Raw genomic sequence first — 23762 nt, forward strand, 5'->3', positions numbered from 1 at the left:
GGACCCTCATTGAACGAAAATAAATATAAAATTTTAGATAACTAAGTCCAAAAATGATAACGGGACATTTCGATTTCCGACGAGTTATACGGGTAGAACGGGTTTTCGGCGATGAACAACTTCGGGTTGTTACATTATCCCCCCGTTAGAGGGAATTTCGTCCCGAAATTCAAAGAATAAGATATAGGTCATGGATTGGAATGAGATACGGATGGATTTGTTGTCTTGGATTTTCACTTCCTCAAGTGGAATCTGGTCTCTGTTGGGCGTTCTGGTAACTCATTCTCAGAGTCACATTGTTTTTGACCTTGCAAGTTGTATCTTTCATTTGATACTGTCTGTGGTCTATATTCTCTGTTTTTGACCTTGCAAGATGTATCTTTCATTTGATACTATCGGTGGTCTGTATTCACTATTTTAGACCTTACCATCTGTACCTTTCATTTGATACTTTCTGGGGTCTGTGTCTCCATTTGGTAGACTGAGCCAGACGTGTCGTTCATTCGATACTCTCCTGGTGTCTAGGATTCCTTTGCCTTAGTCAGTAGTCCTCACTGTTGAGGCATATGTTATTTTCCTGATTCTTCTTGCTTTCTTTAATAATCAAATTAAGTATTTTGATAATGATAGCGATTAAGGGAAAACTACTTTTACCACACTAACTCCGTCCAGTCTTGGTAGAAGACTGCTTTTATTAAAGAAATATAAGATTTTCTGGAAAGAACTCTAATACACTGTAAATTCTTAAACTACTACATTATAAAGTTATTCGAATAAAATGTCACTAAATACTTATGAACTCACCAGCATTTGTAAAAATGTTAATACTCGCTTTTCAAATAACTTGTATTCTCAGGTCAACATTAGATAGGTACATCCCCGGAGCTGTTGATGAAGATAGCTTAGTACCATGTTGTACTTATTATATTTGCTTGTATTACATTGATGTACTGTAATGTGAACCATGTAAAACTATTACTATTAATGCAATGTTTTGTTGTACTTTGATTACTATAATGCATGTGTTGTGACACTTGACATGACGTCATCCACCCCAGAACGTTTCCGCCGTTCCGGTTTTGGGGTGTGACAGATTGGTATCAGAGCATTGTTTATAGTGAGCTAAGTATATCAATTCATAAAAGATATACGGCCTATAAATACGAAAGGGATAAAACACTCTGACCAAGAATTATACTTTAAAATATAACCATATTTTACCAAAGTATAATAACATCCAGAACCTAAACACTCGAACACAAGTATCACAAGAAGAAAAATAATAAAAGTCTTCGGATGTTGAGCATTACCGTCAAACCTGGGCAGTGATGTAATTGTAAGCTGGAATAAATGTAACCTAATCAACTACATTTATTCGAGATGCGATGAACATGTGCTTGGGAGTGATAGTGGTGTGCAACAGGCCTGAAACTTACCAACTAGGAACGCTAGAGCCAAACATAAAGTTAAAATACTATTGGAGTATTTTGGAATACTAAAAGATTCACACTAATCCCAGAATCATATTCAGAAGATAAGGAAACAAACAAGAAATTAAAATACCATAGGGGTATTTTAGGATGCCTAAATAACCTTGTGTGAAGAACTAAAAATATCCTTATTGATATACCTACAACTAAAAAGGGTGTACTCCCAAGGTTATATATAATAAGGATCCCATAGGCTAAGAATGTGTGGTTTCGCTCTACTTCCTTTTCCTCGTTGGGATGTGGATATAGAGTAGTATCACATATTCGAAGGCCTATCAGATCTAAGCTATATATGATTTGTATACCCTATGTAATCGTAGCAGGGCTCGATATGGATCATCCACTGAAATGTTAATAATCTCTTAGGATTCTTTAGACATTTCCATTCTCGCACGAACCCTGTAGAAAACCCTATCCACTTCGGTGCTTAACAGAAGAGTTGAGTCCGACCCCGAAGAAGTTCATTGAGAAGATTTCCAGCTTGGAAACGAATGAGCTAGGTCGAGACTATTGAATTCACCAAGTGCCTATATCTTTTAGGGACATCGGTGAGAAATTCGCCTAAACTTCGGAGATTCCCAGTCATCCATCATGAAGTGATGACACCTAGAGTCGGAATCAGAAGGAAGGCGGAGTAGAAATTCAATATGTCCATACGAGGAGAGAACCCTAGGTAATTACCCGAAGGAAACCAACGTCGATTTTCCAATCAAAGATACGAGGCAGACAGAGGGAGCCAATACATGGAACCCAAGAAGTGTCTTACCCTCGTGTTCGTCACGCTAATACACCCTTAAAATAATACAATTTAGTGAGTTAGTAGTTACACTACTCACGCTATGTGTTAGGTAAATCGTCGTTTCCCGTTGCCAGTTACACGATTAGAGCGGAACCCCGCACCTCTATTAAGGGTATTTAGCCATAAGTCTTCATAAGCCTCTCTTTCCGTGGTGTTCGTTCCAAACTGTTCTCAAATCCTTCCGGACCGGAGGATGAAACCTTTCCCAGTATAAAGGTAACATAGTAGGAACGACTCGCATCTTATGTTCTTTTTTTTTCGACACTCATACACCTACCTTGATTACCAGGACTACATCATAGGGATGTAGGTCGACACTCAGACAAACAAGTACCCGGGGCACGGGAAAAATTTATGCCTAATACAGTCAGGACAGATATGTCCATGGTAAGTCATCGTCTCTCATTATCTTGTGTTCCTTCCCGTGTAGGGGAACCATGCCTCCGAAGAAGCGTAATCAGTCCGCAAGCAAGAAACCTACTCTCTTATTTGATGAAGCTACGTTCCAAGCTGCAGTCTCGGCAGCCGTAGCAGCCGTCATGGCTCACCTGAATGCTAACAACGCCAATGTTAGCAAGGGCCCTGTTGGGAATTCCGATCCTAGCAATGGATAGCAGCAACCAACACTTGCATACCCAGCCACCCAAGACCCTCAACCGAATCCACTAAAGAAGAAACTCAAGATCGAGGAGGGAGATACCTCGGCTCAAGGACCTTCCGAAGGGCAACGAGCTGTGGCAATCAATACTCCTGTCAATCCTTCCCTCCCGACTTCAAAAAGACCATACCTAGGAAACCTTCCCCACTGCGACAAGTGTGTCTACCATCATCATGGTATATTCCGAGAACTCTTATGTGCTAGGTGCAACATGAAGGGGCATACTGCTCGTGTATGCAGAACTCCGGTGGAACGTATTGCATCAATCGCCAATGCAGTGACCAAGCAGGTTTGCCGCCTATGTTGCGAGATTGGACACCTCAAAAGGGATTGCCCAACTGAAGGAAACAACAAAGACACATGAGGAGCCTAACTCTACTGCTTAGGGAGAAGCGTCGAGGAACTCGTTAGGTTTTGGTACGTCTCTTGATCTCGGATGACTAAACTAAAAATAATAAAAGACTAATTCAAATGTAAATTTTTCCCAGTAAGGAGAAAGTCGCAGCACTATTATAAAAGTTAAAAATTCATCAGGTAAAACTATAATGGCTAAACATATACGTTATGGCCATGTATGGTTAAGATGGACAGACCTAGAGTGAGTGAATGCCGCCTCATTTCCTGTTCCTCGTTTGGTTGTGGATTTAGGGCGGAGTCGCTCAGTCAACAGTCCTCCCCACCTTAAATATACATGACTAGTACATGTTGGGCTATTATAGAAATGCCTTGTGAGAATCCATTCATGAAAAGGTACTCTATTCGGAAACACTTAGGACTCTCTATAGTTCCGCGTCTACTCTATCGGTCCAAGTATCCATGGCAGTGATACACAGGACGAAACCCGAGACGCCTAGAACTTATGTGCCTGTTCGGCGCATGACTCTATCGATCTTCATTTTATGTCTTGTCAAAGTATGCAAATTTCGACGACTCTATCAATCATGGTTTGACTTCGTTCAGCCATGTGTAAATCCTTAGTGCTGTGTAAAAAGAACTCTCTCCATAGCCCTTTCGGCAAATAAAGGTTCTTCCGAACCTAAGCATAATACAAATAATCAAACCTAATACGATCCGTCAGTCGTCCCTCTTATCTCAAACCTTCCGAAGTACCCAGGAGAGGGGTACCGCGTGCCGTTAACCAACCCTCCTTAGACAGATAAGAACCGAAGCGAAAGGCACTGCATGCATTCCAAAAGACGATAACAACCCGAAGCATACCTAGTAGATTCCCTAGAAAGACCCTTCATCCTATCCCATGGAACGAGAGATAGAGTCAAGAAAACCTCTACAGGATGAGTTACTAAAATGACCACAAATCCGAAGTTGTTGTCATTCCGCTTGAGCCAACATAGTGGCTAACACCCTCGGTTGGTAAAGAAATCCGAGTCGTAAGAGTCAAGGACATTGACTACGGCCATCCATTCACGCTTAATCCCCCGAATTAAGCATCGCAACGAATATCCCGAAAATCCGAGAGCTGCAATAAGTTAAACTCTGAGAAGAGTGGATGAGAAAAACTAAAGTTCCGAGTGATGGGAACCTATACTCACCAGATCTGACCTAGACCGAGAAAACTCAGAACCTTCGGAAGAGTAGTTGCTGAAGATGTTCGCACTAATCAGGCACTTCGTCCACCCCACTGCAGAGAAGTAGTGCCTATAACCCTCCACCCTCTCGCAGGGAGGAAATCGTCGTCGCCTTGTAGATGATAGACTACATTCTCCGAAGTGAACACTAGGATACCGAGAACCACAGGATAACCTCCGCAGCCAAGAATACCTGATCAAAGTGTGAAAGTAGTTGCGTTAAGCCTCATGACCCAGATCCCGATGAGATTATAGGCTTAACACCAGCCTTGGTGTTAGTCGAGGGGTTATCCAGGAGCATGCGCTTTCCGCACTAGAATAAACCAAAGTCTTAGAGATTCATTGGACTATTAGGTGTTCGACGAATACTATCTCATGCAGAAATAGTAGAACCACCTCCCGAGATAGTCCAACACTCATCTAGTGAAACCCTATCTCCCTGACCTTGAGGGTTTCCGTTGGGAATATCTCAAGATTCATTCGTACAGGTTCATTTTGCACAAGATTGAGATAGCCACTCTACCACAAAAAGATACCGTAGACACGCAACCCATTCGACGATCTAGAAAGCCTCTAACAACCAGTTGACAGGAAACGCGAAACCAAAGGCAACCCGAGCTTCATAAGAACCAACCTGAAGAACTATACATCCAGTACGAGTGAGAACGTTAGGAACTTCGGGATGGTGATCACGCCAGTGATGATCTTGCCATAGAAGTACACTATTTTCTAAGCACTGAAAAGCTTTACCCTTCCGAGAGCTTAGGACCATATGAGAATCCTCGTGGAGATTTGGTCCAACCTTCGACAGACCACTACTCCCTTCGGATACTCCACAAGATTCACACCCGATCGATCCACTTATTAGACTTGATACGTGATTTCCCGATGTCACTCTTCGTATCCCACTCGTTGTGATAGAAAACATTAAGAACCCTAACCTCGTAGATACACCAGTCGGAACCCACTAGCTACACGAGACGAAAATCCGCATCCCGTACGTGAAGGTCTGTTGGAATGACAAACACAGACCAGAGTTCACTTAGGAATGCGAGGACAAACAGAATAGGAAGTACTCTCTTACCTCTACTTGGTCATTCATACCTACTTCCTTGCCTAAACCTGAATTTCGGGACGAAATTCCCTCTAATGGGGGGATGATGTGACAACCCGAAATTTCTAGTTTACATTCTTCATTTTTATCAAAGTTAGCTTCGTTTTGCCATTTTATAATGAAGTATCGAGTCTAAAAGAGCGCTTAAGGTTTAGTATAATTGAAATACGCATCGGAGGATGGGTTAGTTTGGGTGTAGCATTGGAAAAACGAGCCAAACACACCAAACCAGGTGTGTGCGGTCGCACACTAGTATGTGTGGCCAACCAGCCACACACAGGCCAACCACACACACCTCCAACCACACACACCCTCCTATATATACTATCCTTGGTCATTTTGATCATTTCTTACACTATTACAAAGCTAGGACTCGAAAATCCTCTCAAGTATCATCCGGAAAGGTAACATCTTTCACCAAGAACACCATGTTTTCTGGCAGCACACTCTTCTGGCAGCACACCTGGCCGCACACATGGCTGCACACACGTGCTGGCAGCACACATGGCCGCACACACATGCTGGCAGCACACCTAGTCGCACACATGGCCGTACACACACATATAGTATGTATTCAGGCCATACACTCTCTTGTATAGCCTTTTAACCCTTCGTACAATCATTTATGGTTGTAACACTTCAATATAAGTGTTTACTAGTCCCTAAAGTGGTCCCAATTCAATCGTTAGTTGTTCATAACACTAATTATATTCATATATGTATCAATATGTGCTAAATAGGATTCGCATGTGTACTCAAGTCACCACTTGATACTCAGCAACAGATCCAACATTGTCATCAGAACCACTCACTACAGGTGAGTTCATACCGACTAGAAACCCACTACCCACTGTTTGGAAGTCATTACCCACTATTTGGGATGCATCTTCGGGACACGGCCTTCTCCGTCGTCTAGTTGGTAACCAGAGTCTCCTGTAGGGAGAGCGGACATTGTGTGTATAGATCTATACGGGATTGACACCCCCGCACCCTGACTGCTAGCTACAGTCCACGGCCCACCAAGCCAAGGGGTGACAAATGTCATATTTTATAGACGCTTGTAGGGCGTCTGGTTGTGGGTTAGTATGGTTACGATTATCCCGGGTTACCTTATAATTCATGGCCTTAAGGTAACAGTATTTCACCAGTAATTTACACTGTATGCTGGTAACTCATTCTCAGAGTCACACTGTTTTTGACCTTGCAAGTTGTATCTTTCATTTGATACTGTCTGCGGTCTATATTCTCTGTTTTTTACCTTGCAAGATGTATCTTTCATTTGATACTATATGTGGTCTGTATTCACTGTTTTAGACCTTACCAGCTGTACCTTTCATTTGATACCTTTTGGGTCTATGTCTCCTTTTGGTAGACTGAGCCAGGCGTGTCGTTCATTCGATACTCTCCTGGAGTCTAGGATTCCTTTGCCTTAGTCAGCAGTCCTCACTGCTGAGGCATATGCTATTTTCCTGATTCTTCTTGCTTTCTTTAATAATCAAATTCAGTATTTTGATAATGATAGCAATTAAGGGAAAACTACTTTTACCACACTAACTCCGTCCATTCTTGGTAGAAGACTGCTTTTATTAAAGAAATATAGGATTTTCTGGAAAGAACTCTAATACACAGTAAATTCTTAAACTACTACATTATAAAGTTATTCGAATAAAATGTCACTAAATACTTATGAACTCACCAGCATTTGTAAAAATGCTGATACTCGCTTTTCAAATAACTTGTATTCTCAGGTCAACATTAGATAGGTACATCCCCTGAGCTGTTGATGAAGATAGCTTAGTACCATGTTGTACTTATTATATTTGCTTTTATTACTTTGATGTATTGTAATGTGAACCATGTAAAACTATTACTATTAATGCAATGTTTTGTTGTACTTTGATTACTATAATGCATGTGTTGTGATACTTGACATGACGTCATCCACCCCAGAACGTTTCCGCCGTTCTGGTTTTGGGGTGTGACATAAGTCATATTAGAGAAGTCAGATTTGAATTTTGGATGCAAGTCTTAACCGATTAATACCTGAATGAGATGGATAAGGAAGTTGTGAAGGCTTCGGGTACGCCCAGCGTACAAGTTTGGTACGCGCAGCGTAACCCAGAGGGTTGACTTTTGTTGACTTTTATGGTTTGTTCAACTTTAGTGTATTTGAGCCAAGTAAGGGGTAAAATGGTCTTTTACCTTTCCTGGGAGTGATTAGAGGGAATGGTCTAGCCTTGGGAAATATGTTGTTGACGAGTGTTTATTTCATATGATTAGGCGGAGGCTAGGTCTTACTTCACTGAGTCCGAGATTTCCGAGTTACCGAGTTGCACGAGGTGAGTCTTCTCACTATACGTTACCTAGAGTGGTATTATGTGTTGACCATAGGGTCTTATGTGTTATGTGTGAGATTATGTGCTATGTGTTATTCGTATGTTGTATGAGTTTATAGACCAGACCGGAAGGTCCAACGATACAGACCGGGCCGGAGGGCCCAACGAGCTATGACCGGACCAGAGGGTCCAACGAGCTACGGGATTGGAGGGTCCCGCTGAGACACATCGACTGGAGGGTCATGCTATAGCCTCGAGTGGCGTATGTGTTGTATGCGGTATTTTGGGGAACTCACTAAGCATTTATGCTTACAGATGTTATGTTATGTGTTTCAGGTACTAGCGAAGACTGTGGGAAAGCGCCGGCGTGACCTGTACACACTAGAGAAGGGATTTGATTTTGTGATCTTGGGAAATGTTATGTTTCGATAACTATTGTTGAATACTTTTGAGAATATTTTTATATAAATTTGGTTGTTGAAAAATGAAAAATTTGTTTTGGAAATTACGTTGTTACACAATTTCACGTATAGCGGTTGGATACTCGTTGGCTTAGGGAAAAGGTTGAGGTTAATTATTCGTTAGGGCTTGTGATATCTTCTATTTTGGCATTTAGGGAATTCAATCAACATTGTTTAGTACGGTAATGGAGATAGTAAGGAATGATTTCGAAGACGAAATCTAATTTAAGTGGCGGAGAGTTGTAACACCCTGTTCGGGATCTTTCTGTGATTCGGGGCCATGAACCAAAGATCAGTTATCATAAGTCTTCGAGCCTTAGGGAAAAGTGTGATTTATACCCCTTTGGATGTGATTAATGTAGATTAGGTGATCCGAGAGTTCAGTTGGTGCTTTGGAGCCCAAGGGTATCATCATAAAATGATAGTTCGAGCCTTTTATGAATTTTGGATTTTTTTCGAGAAGTTTTTAGTCCAAAATATTTAGATATTATTGTAGAGCTCCTCAATACCTTTCCGCGGATATAAAGAACGTTAAAATCGGAGTTAGAATGCAAAAGTTATGGTTGTTTTAAGTTTGGTTGATTTTGGGTTTTGCTGAGTATGTTGGGCATACAGAGGGGAGTACGTTGGGCGTACTGAGGCACCATGAATATGTTGGGCATACGCGGTCAATTCCCAAACCCTATTTTCGTGGTTTGAGCCTTATTTAAGCTCCTTAACTCCCCCAAACCCATTCCATTCTTAGCCTCCACCTTTCCAACACCCCTTCCATGAAACCCTACCCTTAGTTGAGTCTTGTGTGCTAAAAGAAGGTGTTTTTAAGTTCTTTGGAGTATGCATGGTGCACCTTGGAGAAGAAGGGACTTCTTGGAGAAGTGTTGGTTGCATTTGATTTTGTAGATATGGACTTTGTTCACCCTGATCTATCTTCTAGAGATATAAAGTTTAAATATTGATGATGCATTTGTTAGATCTAGCTAATTTTGGATGTTATGAGGTTTTGGTCATTTTAGTGCATAAAGTTTAGATATTGACTGTTTCTGAACTTGTTATGGATAAAGTTGGAAACTTTATTCATCTAAACATCATTTTGATTCAGATCTGAAGGTTGGAGACTTGTACTTAACGAATTAAGTTGAAAAAGACGAACTTTTGGGCCCCTTTGAGACTTAAAGACTAGATCTTGTTTGTTGGGACCATTCTAATGGATAAAGTTGGAAAATTTATCTATTATAAAGCTATTATGAACCATAAAAATGTGATCTTGGCCCTTTTATCCCTTCCATGCAAGAGTTGTGATGTCTTATTGGGTTAATAACTTATGGTTTTGGACATTAAGCACTTTATGACTTAGGATATCATTTTGGGCTTGGATCTGAGTTTTTGGATGTAAGAACTTAATGGAATAAGCTCTTAATGGAGTTTGGGATTGGGTTATGTATGTTGGGCCTACCTGGTGGTACGCTGCACATACGTGGTTAGCGCCCCGCTTTTGGTCAACATCAGAGTACGCTGGGCGTACTCTCTTGGTACGTAGGGCGTACTCCGCTGGGAAGAAATATTGGCTTTTAGACCTTGACCGTTGACTTTGACTTTGACCAAAGTTGACCAAGTTTGAACTAAGGGCATTTTGGGTAATTTGATTTATTGTTTTAGATTTAGATTCGTGTTAATTGTATAGGTAACCAGTAAAGATAGCATTTTAGAGCAGTGATCGATGTTGCTATTATTTCAGACTGTGAGGTAAGTTTTCTCACTATATCCATGGGTCGAAGGCACCAATGTCGGCCCATTACTTGCTATGTAGGATGCTAGTTATCTTTGTGATTCTTGCATGGAAGACCACGGGGGTAGCTCGTGGCATTTGCATGAAATACCATAGGGGTAGGTCATGGTATTTGCATGAAATACCATGGGGGTAGCCCATGACACTTGGATGCCAGACCATGGGGGTAGCCCATGGCATTTCAAAGAAAGACCGTAGGGGTAGCACATGACACTTGATGTCAGACCATGGGGGTAATCTACGGCATTTCAGGGGAAAAGACCATGAGAGTAACCTATGTCAAATACATGTATGGTATATGGTATTTTGGGGAACTCACTAAGCTTCGTGCTTACAGTTTATGTTTATGGTTTCAGGTACTTTTGTTTCTAAAAGGAAAGGCCTGACTTGATCGCACTGCATCCCCCAAAGTTTTTCCGCATTGGCAATTAATGATGTTACTTTGATGTTTAAATGATATATAACTTTGATCGGGTTTGGAACAAATCGTTTGTATGATTTATTGTTTAAAAAAATCACCTTGGATTTTGGGTATGTTACAAACACCTTACTAAATCTAGCATAAACATCATTCTCATAAGTAGATCGATCGATATGATGACTGGAATTACTGATAATCTTATTTATACTTTCATAATAATGACTATGAATATAAATATAAGTTACACTTAAAAACTAATAAGTGTAGCTTAACTTACAAGAATTTCTAGCGATAACTAAGAAGATTGCAGGCAAGACTTTGTCCCAAAATCATTTATTCTTCGGGCCTTTTGATGCCTTAGAGTCTATTTAGAGTGAAGTTCCCTAGATTCTAGAAAACCCCCAGAAAGGTCAGAATTAGAGATATAGAGATAATAGATCATTTGTGTGTGGAAATGCGAGGGGGTTTGGAGGCTATTTATAGATGCTCTGCAAGGGGCATACCACGCCTTAGGTATGTAGCAGGGGTGACTCTCAGACGTGGCACGTAGTGTGATGTGGGTGGTGTTATGTCGCCCTAGCCAGGTAAAATCACGAATCTTCCGACATACGAACTCTGTTTTCAACGTTCTTTATATTAACGCATAGGTATTTCCGACAAATCATCACTCCGTTTTAAATTTAACAGTCGAAGGAGATTGCACTGCAAAAGACCATGTAAAATTCATAACTTCCTTGTACGAACTCTGTTCTTGACATTCTCTATATTGACGAAATTGTATTTACGAGATCTTCAACTTCCGTTTATATTATTTGGCTAACACTCAACTAATTTTAATTTCGACTTATATGTCACACATTGTTGTACTTAAACTTCGAAAAATCGTAACTTGCTCATACGAAATCAGATTTAGACGTTCTTTATACATATGAAATCGCCATCACGGCTACTACAATTTTTATCAATATTATTTATCCTAAATAGTCATCTATCAATGCCCAAATACATAAAATGCTTCAAGGTGAGTAATCATGTATGTTCCCATCTTGATAGTAGGTAATTAACCATGTTATTATATGATTGTGTTTAAATTTTGAGATAAATAGTTACAACGATAGGGATAATGAAACCTGACGAAACTATTACCAATAATGATGGTGCAACGACGATCAACATGGAGACTAATAGTGAAGTTATTTGAGTATTAGCTATGAGGTAATTATGACGATCCATTAACGGCAAAATGTTGCTGTTAAAGCTTTTTGTCCCGCTAATATGTTGATTTGTTGTTGTGTATATTTGATATTATATTAATTGAAGTGTTTATAAGTTTTTTTTTCAATCAAAAGTATATGATTTTAAGCTCTTATTATGTTTACTTAAAATTTAATTAGATTTTAATAAAAAAATTATTTGTTTCTCAAAAATTTCAAAATTGTTGATCGGATTTTAGAATTTTCTCTATAAAATGACTTTTGTGGATTTATAATAATTATTCAATACTTGTCGGTTATTTTAATAAAAAAATAGTTTTTTATATTATTTTATATAAATATATATATCAAACTTTTTTATTAGTTTAGTTAATTTCTTAATTTTTTTATTTGTATTATTTTTGCTATAAAATATTATACAATAAATAGCTTCACTATCTTGGATTTTAATAATATGTTAAATTAATCTTTAAAAAAATTATATTTACACAATTTAATAAAATACAAAAAAGTCTCTATTTTTAACCAATATAAAATGCATTATATGTTGATAAATGTAATCAAATGTAGTGGAGGAAGGGCTGTGAAAGTGTTTGTGGTGGTTGATGAAGTTTAGGAGGTTAATGGGGGTGGTGAAATTGGAAACCAGCTTGTTGGTAATTTATGCAGTTATAAAGGGAGCAACGATCCGATAGGTACTTTCAATACTCCTAGTGTACCTCAGTTTCACAGTGTTGCTGAAAATGTTAATGTTAGTTATTCACCTATTCACTATGTGGATCCCGAGAATTACTATGTGGGTGGTCGTTGTGATGATGTTGCCGAACAAGAAGTTAAACTTATGAATAGGCGTGTGGTAGATAAAACTAAAAAGAAAAAAAAATTCAAGTCAAAAAAATGAAAAAAATCATGTTTACGGGCATTATGTTGATGTTGGTGATGTATGTTTAGATATAACCGAGCTACAAAGCAATTCCGATAGAGATGAGTTGGGTGATGAAGTTAAAGCTAAGTTTCCCTATAACCTTTTTCACGGTATGCCCCCTGTACCAGCATGGCCAGTTGATATTAATGAAGATATCCCAACACAGATGGTAGACATGAATCTTCAAAAGATTCAATGTGAGAGTATATTTAAGAACAAAGAACTTTTAAAGCGGTGTATTGGTAAAAAATGTCTTCGAGAAGGTTTCCAGACGAGGACAAGTAGATCCACCAAATCAAGGTATGAAGTTGTGTGTGTTTCGAAAAATTGTTCTTGGTTACTAAAAGAAAAAGCAATTAAAAATTCTGATGGACTTTTCCAAGTGAATAAATTTGTTGATGTACACACATGTTCTTCAACATTGTTGCAACCTAATCATCGACAAGCAAACAAATATGTTTTGGGTGAATATGTTGCTGATGTTTTGGCTGAAGACTATAGTAGAGTTTATCGGGGAAAAGAAATTGTTAATGATATGAATGCTCAATTAAATATCAATATCTCATACCATCAGGCATGGCATGCGAAGCAATATGCATTGTTGTCGTTAAGGGGTACGAAAGAGGATTCTTTTACCAAACTTCCGGCGTATGGTCACAACTTGGCCAAACATAATCCAGGTACTGTCACACATATTAAAACAGATGTTGATGATCGCTTTGAGTTTTTGTACGTCGCACTCGGTTGCTCGGTTAGTATTATCATATCCTAATTTAATTTTTTAATATTTATTTTGGTGTGCTTGAATAGATATACAATGTATTGTAGGTACGCGCTTTTGTCAATTTTTGTAAGCCGACCCTAGTAGTAGATGGAGCTCACCTAAAGGGCGAGTTCAAAGGTACCATGTTACTTGCAGTTACTAAGGACGGACAAAACCAAATATTACCGGTTGCATATGGTATATGCAAAAATGAGTGTACCGATTCTTGGACATGTTTTTTCAAAAACTACATGATTGCATAGGAAATATGCAAGAGCTTACAATTATATCTGATAGGTCTCCATCTATAGCAACATCCGTTGCCAACATTTTTCCTCACACTCATCATGGAATATGTGGTGTCCATTTGTATTTCAACATAGTATCTAGATTCGGCAAGAGTAAGACGGTTAAAGGAATTTTTTGGGAGGCGTGTAGGGCGTACACAGTTGATGCTTTTGATGCTGCCATGGATGTTATGAAAAAGACAAAAGAACCAGTATGGGAGTACTTAAAAAGTATAAATCCAGAAACCTGGTCAAGGGCACATTTTAAAGAGAACCGATACAATCTTATGTCGTCCAACAGTGCGGAGTCTATAAATGCATTATCTAGACACGCACGTAAGGTGCCAATACTTATGTTGATCGATTTTTTTCGTGCTACAATGCAACAATGGTGGTTTCAAAGACGTAACTTTGCAGGTATTAAGTAAATTTGTAATATTAATGTTTTATTAGTTTTGATGTTATTGATCTTAACTTCTTCATTTTGACTGTTTTTTTAGCGGAAGCAACAACAACACTTACCCCTTGGGCGGATGAAGTTGTAAAAGAAAAAAAGAAAACTGTTACCAAATGGGATGTTCGCATGATCTCAAATACGAAATGCGAGGTAAAAAAGGGGGCACAAAATGTGATTGTTGATTTTCAACATATGACATGTACATGTAGGCATTGGCAACTTGATGGGATACCTTGTGGTCATGTCATAAGATGTTTAAAAGTGAACAATTACCAAGACTGCTCGAGGTTTGCATTAAATGCTTACCTTACCGAAACACTGAGGAAAACATATGAGGAATCAATAAACCCTCTGCCGAAGGCATCCGAATGGGAGATCCCCGATGATTTGATGATTGTTAAGCCACCTATAATGGATAAACGTTAGTCAGGCAGGCCAAGAAACACAGACCGCATTCCATCCCAAGGCGAGGGTCCAATTATAAAAGAGTGTTCTACATGTGGTCAACTAGGACACACGAGAAATAATTGTACTGGAAGGGCGTCCGGTAGCAGAGCAGGTCACATAATTTCTACTGCAGAAATGGCATATAATATTGGTGGTTCAGCGGGTTGCTCACAAACCTATAACGCTGATTTTGATATAAAACAACCTTGAAATTAAGAGTAATGACGAGTTGTTAACTTATTATGTATTGTAATATTTTTATTAACTCTTACAAGACATTGCTATACTTTCATATTTTAGTTAAGTTTGTTGATTATAACAATGAATGAAGCCTTTATATTATAAAATATAGTTTGCAGATTTTTTTTAACAGTTACAACATGTTATTTAAAAAAAAACAACAAACGATCCTTTGGCAACCTAATCTGTTTCATGATAATATTACAACAACTTTGTAACTAATTTTTAAACTCAGGGAACTGCAACGGGTACTTCTCTTTCTCCATTGTTATATAGTCATCCCTAATTCTCATTTTGTCTTCGAAACGATCCTTTTTTACCATAATGTGTATCAACTGTTCATCCTTCTCAGCAAGCCGTTTTTCAGTCGTTTTGATTGCCTTCTTACTCTTTTTTATCCAATCTTTATGCTCTTTGATTTTGTTTTTATTGAGGTCAATCCATTCTTGAGCTTGTTTGCATTCCGATTCAATATCATTAGCAAGTTGACTGAGAAGTCGGGATGACTCTTTGTCCTCTTCTTGTTGTGCTTCAGCCTTCTTTAATTCTTCAAAATTTTCATGTGACATATATGGCTTGGCTGAAGAGGGTGTAAAAAAAGGGTCTACCGAATCACAGTAGTAATAATCTACTTAGTTGCATGTGCAAAATTCAAATTTGTGTGACGAACTCATAATAAAGTCGATATTGTATTAAACTGGAGCTATAAGTGGTATTTATACATACTAGACAGTAATGAGAAGTCCAACTTTGAAATGACTAGACAGTAATGACAAGTCACTATAGTAACCTGCACATCGCAGTGGGACCCTTAAGTGACAAGAGATAAATGACAGTTTGACAAGACAAAACACTGCATAAAGCTGAAAATCATAGTCCAAATATAACCATTTCGTAGTCAAAGTATTAATTCATAGTCTATTTATTTATATAAATAGATGTTTAAGATCTAAAAACCAAACACCCAAATCACCTAAACGAAACGAACTCCCATTATTAGAAATGTCGTCGAATGCAGCAAGTTCTTCGAATGAAGTACCTGGTTCCAATTCTGAAAGGCCATGGACGACAAACGAGGTGTTAGTTCTAACACGATGCTGGCTAAGTGTTAAGGATGGTGTATCGTTACTTGCTCCCCCGCATTGCCTAATTGGTGATGAATGGAGTCGCATAACATCTTTGTTTAACCATGAGATGGGAGAAGGACAAAAAAGAGAAAAATCAGATGTTGTTACTAAGTGGATGGATGTAAAGGAAGAAGTGACATGGTTCAATCGAGCATGTAATTATGTGAAACGTAACAATGTTCGTTAACGTGACGAAGAAGAGTTCTTGGAAGTTGTTACAGAGTTTTACATCTGTGAGCATGACGGCAGAGACTTCGAATATGAGGAAGTTTGGAAGGTTGTTAAAGATAAACAATATTTCATGTAGACCGCTCTAATTTCTGTTAAGAATAACCCATGGACTTGTGTTTTACATTAATGCTTTGTTTGTATTATGTCGTTGTTTTTCATGTAATTGTTGTAATGTTTTTAATGGTTCATGGAATCCTTGTTACTAATGTATTCTAATTTATTGTGAAAACTAATGCAATGGCCATTTATTAACTCAAGTTAATCATACGAGTTGCTCACATAATAAACTAAAATATATTTTAAACAAATGAAATACATACAAAATACATAAGAAATACATGAAAATAACCTAGTACTCACATAATAAACTAAAATAGATTTTAAACAAACGGGATATATTTCAAAATATTCCAAGGGGCTTCAAACTGGAATTCCAACCCGTTACTTAATGACTTGTATTCCTCCTTAGCAGCTTCCAAGATGACCTCCTCAGTAGCATTTAAACGGGTGTCGTCAATTTTGGTATAAAGATCGTTGAATAATAGAACTTCGGTTTTCATTTCATACCAGCTTGCTAAGATGTCTAGTTCGTCACGATTGTTTCTTGTAGCCATTCGGTTTTCAGCATTGAAAATATTGGTTAAACGGCTCCAAAACATTGGATCGTTCAACTTGCTTGTCTCGTACACATGAATATAAGCATGTATAAGAACCAAGAACTCTTCATTGCTCCATGATATAGAACTCATTTTGATTGAAACAAAGAGAGTAGATTATAAAAAACAATATTTGAACAGCTGTATTGGTTTATTTAATAAAGTATTGCATGTAACTTAAGGTCAATTTATAGTAGTTTCTACACAAAATCGCAGTCCAATCTTCTAATATGTCTGCAATTCATAGTCAAAATTAACTGACGAATGCAGTGTACTATACTTATAACACAACAGATCACTGTTCGAGTTGACAATTCATCCCCGGTCGAATGACAACACAATACATTGTTGCTTGAATTGACAAGCCATTGCACCAGGAAAGTAAGGAGTCGTTATAAATAGATTTCAATATCCGTTGTAATTGTATTGTATTACTTCCCTCCTTGCAATTATGGACTCACCACATATATGGAGGAACGCAGAGGAGGTCGCTTTGGTTCAAGCTTGGATTATAACTGTAGAGGAGGATTTTCCACCGGGTCCTCCACAAGTTCGTGCTGGATCATTTTGGTCTCGTGTCTGTCATTTGTTTCACCATTTAATGAGCCGTACTCAATATCGAAGAAGAAGAGATGTCAAAGCGAAATTTCTGGATATGAAAATAAAGGTGAAACAATTTCAACGTATTTATAACGAGTTAGATAACGAACATGCAAATACGGATGAAGACATTCTACGACAGGTGGCTTTGGAACTATACCGTTTTGAATATGATGGTAGCGAGTTTACCCACGTAGATGCATGGAATCTTTTAAAGAATGTCCCTTATTTTAAATATGCATGTTGGTTAAGTTAATTGTTTTTCGTTATTTAAGTTGCTTGTTGTTGTATGTGTGTAGTCGTTACTATTTAATAAATGTCCATTTCTTTTAATGTATGTTGTTTCCTCAATAGCCAATACATAGAACGCCATAAAATATAAATGGGGTACATAATTAACTAATACATAATACGACATAAAATATAAACTGGGTACATGGATAACTAATACGTAACACAACACTAAAATAAAAACGGGGTACATAAAAAACTAATACATAATACTACATAAAACATAAAGGTGCTACATGAATAACTACTGCATTGAGGGAGGTAACAGGACCACCGTTTCATTTGGTATTTCCCAATGCACATGTGATGGTATAGTATTCACCAACTCAGATCCATATGCAAGTCGATACACATAATTAGTGAACTTGTAATCAACCATTATGTGAATGGACTCAGATGTACGGGTTCTTAGACATGCTATAGCGTGGCCACATGGTATACCGCTTTTTTTTCCATTTACCACAACTACATACCCTTCGTTCAAGTTGTACGTTGCTGGTGGCAAAATTGTCATCGACTTCAAATGTATCCCCATACAAACGTCTTGCATTACAATTATAAGACTTGTTGAGACATTTTTGAACCTTACTCTCAACGTAAGGGGTCAACCCACCAGACAACCTCCCTGTAAAATTTGATATTTTAATAAAAATAGTAGCACAATAAAAAAAACTAAATATAACAATCTCCCTTACCCGTCACTTCGACCCGTTCAGCATACTTTGATTGTATCGATGTGGTGGTTAACTCAATTATCGTTGTTATAGGAAACTCACATGAGGATATAATTTGCAAAATTTCAGGGACGTCAATCGATTTAACATTGTAACGTATTTTTGGGAAAAATGCTCTTGTCCATTTTGAAATCGGTATATCGTCAAGCCAGTAAATTGGACTCATAAGCAAGGTGCAGAAAGGTGGTTTCCTACATGTACTTTGCAACCTTTCCAAACACAAGTAAAAATCATCAACGCTATATGCATTGCATGACTTCCAAAACAACGATTCGACTTCCATATTGTTATGTCCGACAGACTCACGTATCTTTTGAGCTATATCTTTAGGACAATATCCATGATAGGAATCCGGGTAGGCACTCTGAACACCAAAGTCTATGTTATCACACAGGTTGCTTATGAAACCAACCTCTATGTCCTCACCTAAACAATCTCTTAACCTCATCATGAACCATCTCCATGATTCTTCACACTGTAAGGTTCCCAAACCAATTGCTAAGAGTAGTGGTTCATGATTTCCATCTAAAGCCATTGCGAAGTACATTGTTGTCAGAAAGCTCCCAAGAAGGGGTAAATAACCCACATATATCAGCGGTATCATGCACCTAAGGAAGGTACGAATCTACATAAAAACGAACACATATTAGTGATAAGTAAAAACTAATCGAGATACATTACCATGAAATATTATATAACTCAATAAAAGAAGTATGTTATACCACGCAACCTAAAGCCACAAAACAGAATTGAAAGCGATTGGTATCGGTTTTCTTAATGGCTGTGAAGGTATTAGGATTTGTTCTTTGAAGGTTATGCAAGAAAATTGGTAGTTGAGAAAAGGTTCTTTCGCTATAACTACTCAGTTTCAATACCGATGATAGTGCTCTACAATCATCACACAAATGCAATATGAAACAAATTCAATTATAAATAGAAAATATTGTATCTCTACTGATCAAAATTCATAGTTTAACCTTTTAAATTCATAGTCAAACCAGTTCATTTCATAGTCAAATTTCACTGACCGACATGACAATACTACAGAATGTACTTGTCTGCATTTCGTAGTTCAACTTTTTGAATTCATAGTCAAACCAGTTCATTTCATAGTCAAATTTCACTGACGGACATGACAATACTACAGAATGTACTTGTCTGCATTTCGTAGTTCAACTTTTTGAATTCATAGTCAAACCAGTTCATTTCATAGTAAAAAAGAATTGTCTGTAATATGATTTCTTCTATAAATGGTGTAACTCAGTATGAAAAATTTAACTGAGAAAGTAACTCCGATTTAAAAGAAAAAGAAGGCTAATGGCATACTGCAATTGCGGAGGAGAACGTATCGTTAGGATTTCAGGTACAGCTAAAAACCCAGGAAGATTGTTTTATGCTTGCCCATATTTGGTATCATGTTGTTAACGTCATTCAAATTTAAACCCTCGTGTTTACATCACAAAAATTTATTTTCTTACTGTCAATATTAAATTTAACAGGGACCAAAATGCAGGTTTATCAGTTGGGTTGATGAAGAGAAGGACCAATCATCTATGGTAATAGCTAAAGTAGCTAACTCTAATAAGCTCTTTTAATCAGAAAATAAGAAGTTAAAGATAGCATTGGTTTGTAGTTGGGTGTTGTTCTTGGCAGTTCTTGTTTACAAGTTGTAAGCTTTTCAATATTGTTTTTATGGTTTTGAAGTTGTTAGGTCAATAAATTGTTGTATTTGTAACGTTAAAACAAATGTTGTAGTCGTGCTTATGTTGTATGTATTGATAAGTAATTAGTAGGTCATTAATTTGTTGTAATTGTCGTAACGTTATATTTTTTGCCATCCGTTGAGTAAACTGTAAAAATAAACTAATAATCAAATCCAACATTAATTTATATATACAATTATATAATCCAACTACATAGGACCAAGACTAGACCCCAAATAATTTTTGCCATCCGTAGACGGAACTCTAAAGCTGCGTTCTTTGGGTCAATAAGAACACATATTGGTTGACCTGAAACCAATTGCTCCATAAACATACAAACAAAAACACCGCAATCTCCCAAATGACTACTTTGTTAGGGAACATTTTCTTCATAAATGAATTGCATATTCAATGGAATCCTTGGGATGTTCCTTCGGGCCTAATACTTAATCTTGTCCAAATAATATGCCACCCGACGTTCAAATTTGGAAAAGATTCCTTCATATTTGAATTTTTCATAAGCCCCTCTACCAAGACTGTCATAAATATGCACTTCCATTGACGCTAATCGTAGTTCCCCAAATAGCCAATGATTAGGGGATGAATGAATCGGCAATAAGACCTGTATAAGGATCGGAAAATAAAATTATGTTTATTTACATCACAATAGAAAAACATAACAAAAAAACGATATTATTTTCAATATAAACAATTAAGTTTACCATATCAACATTCCACCAAGCAACCATGAAGTTGGGGTACGTAGCAATACCAGCCATAAATGCCCTCCAGTCTTGTCCTTCTTCCAAAGCATGAGAAACAAAAAAAATTTGGAGGCATTATTGTATGTCGGTCGCTCTCAAACCGTCTCTCCATCAATAGTCGGTACCAAATGGTTATATGCTGCACACATGATAGTTTTGTTATTGACTAAAAAACAATTAACTTTTAAAATAATTATATAACAATTAATTTACCACTGACTCCAACCATCCGTCGTGTGTATGCCCAAACAATGAGCTCCAAAAATCTCTATCTAACACGAAATTAAACAAACGATGCTGGACATCATATGAATGAAATATATAATTTTGGATGACAACCTCACCGCCTGCTACGTAAGGTTGCAGGCGCAACATGGAGAAGTCATGAGCAACACCAAAAACTGGAGGAGGAACGGGGCTTGTTGATTTGATATCAACCTTCTTTTTTGTTCTTCTTTTTTGCTTCGGTGTCGTGTGCAACTAAAAACAATATTCAAATGTTTAAATCTATATCTTTCAGATAATTCACATAAACATAAAATCATCAGTTTATAAATAAAACAAATACCTCGGTGTAAGGAGGGCACAAATATTGTGATGGTTTTCGAGTCCTCGGTTTATCGGGTGTAACTTCTTTGCCATCATCATCATCAAAATAATCTACAATTCCTGTTATTATTAGTTCGTCTTCGTCCGGCACATCATCATCAAATTTGTTCCCCGCATTGTCATTCATCTCCTCCCACTCCTACATTAAAAATAATACTTTATACTTAATAACGAAATACACATAATTTAATAAGCAATAATATCTAATTAAACAAAATATTTATATTAATGTAACTATAAGAACCTCTTTAACTTCACTATAATCATTTACATCAAACACATCATCATCAAATTTGTTCCCCGCATACTCATTCCTCTCCTCCAACACCTACATTAAAAATATAACTTTTTACTTAATAACGAAAGACACTTTATTAAAAAGTAATTATTAAAATCATAAAGGTAATATCTATAACAACCTTGTCGTCTTGAATATTACCAAAAACATTTTCAGTTGTATTGTTTTTATTCATCACTTCATCTTGCACAACCTATATTTTCAAATATAAAATATGAACACAGGTATTCATATATGTTAATAAAATTTTAAAAATAATGTAGCGTGTAACTAACCTGTTCATCATAATTTCTTTGTGACACTATCGGATCATCAAAACTAATGTCGTTCCAAAATTGTTCAGTATTCACTTTTTCAACAAAAACCTCTGTAGGTTGTCGGTTCATAAACACATGCTGCTCCAGTGCATATAGCCGTTTCAACACCTCGTCTAGGTTGTGTTTCCCACTGCCCCGACCTCTACCATGAGAGCGACCACTGGACGACATACTAGACAAAGATTCGTCTTGTCTCCTAAAATGGTCCCGTACTGGGGATGGAACTGTTTTCCCTTCACCATATACATACTCTTGAAATGACATATAATAACAAGATGTCATCTCACCATCACCCGGTAACATGTTTTGTCTTGGTGGTTGCCCCTCCTAAAAAATTAAACATATTAAAAATGCATATAAAAGTATAATAATCAAGTTTATTAATAATAAACGAAATATTTTTAAACCTGCATCTTTGACCAAATCTTGTTCACGTCAACCCATTTCAATTTTTTTGTTCCACTCCATCGTTTCATCCGAGGCAAGTCTTTATTTTTTCTCGATGCAAATCCACATGCACGAACAGCCGGAATCATCTCATATATCCATATCTATAATTTTTTACAATTACAGTAATAAAAGTTTAAATTAAAATAAAAAACATAACAATAAAACAATTTAAATATAAGAAAATTTTTATACCCTTATTGGAGCCGTAAATCCTGAGACGGAGTACTTTAAAGTTTGACCACGCTCAGAAAGTGATAAATAATTATGTATTTTGTTCCATGTATCCTCAAGGTCAACATAAGTAAAATCCCAGAGATAGCTGCCCCAAGCGAAGCTAACAAAACAAAAAAACAAAAATGATTATTATATAAATTATAACTTTAATAAAATAGAACTTTTAACGTAAACAAAATATACCTGTTCTAGAGATCCAAATTCTCAGCAAAAAAAAAACCAATCTTGTGGCACCCGATCATTAACTTCTTTACCCAAAAAACCTACACACAAAATGTATATCAAACATACTCTAACTGCATCAACATCGTCAAGTGCTAGGAATGTTCGATTTAAAATTAAACGTTTCAGGTCGCCGATTTTCACCGAACTATTAGTATGGTCCGGAAATAGCCGTTCACGCAATAAACACCTTTTTTTACTGCTTAATAATTTTTCCGACCCTTTTCTCCCAATGTTTTTTGGATACTCCCCAAAATTGAAGCCGGTAATCAAACAAAACTCTTCCGGCCCATAAACCATTTTCGTATTGCCTACTCAAAAATATAATCGTTTTATTCCATCTGGAGATAAAACAGGGTCCGACCGGATCTGATGAAGGAACATTTTATGAAACAATAATGCGTCCCCTTGTAAACGAGGGACATCAATAAAATAACCAAAGACAGTATCTCTGAAAATGACACGTCTGACATCATCTAAAACTTCAAATACTTCCCATATGTTACCGCCCGAGCCTTTTAAGTTCGCAAAGGCTTTCGTAT

The 23762-nt window shown here is 37.3% G+C and overlaps 1 long non-coding RNA gene across 1 annotated transcript; it reads right to left on the reverse strand.

Moving 5' to 3' along the window:
• Positions 1-20800: 20800 nt before the first annotated feature.
• On the reverse strand, positions 20801-21750 carry LOC145070818 (uncharacterized). Its single transcript, XR_013690099.1, has 3 exons — positions 21659-21750; positions 21304-21570; positions 20801-21229 (listed from the first exon to the last, which is right to left on the reverse strand). It is a non-coding gene; the product is annotated as an uncharacterized LOC145070818 (long non-coding RNA).
• Between the last annotated feature and the right edge of the window lie 2012 nt (positions 21751-23762).

This window comes from Lactuca serriola, chromosome 1, assembly GCF_051521515.1.
Source record: "Lactuca serriola cultivar US96UC23 chromosome 1, Lser_US96UC23_V15, whole genome shotgun sequence".
NCBI classification, from domain to species: Eukaryota; Viridiplantae; Streptophyta; class Magnoliopsida; order Asterales; family Asteraceae; genus Lactuca; species Lactuca serriola.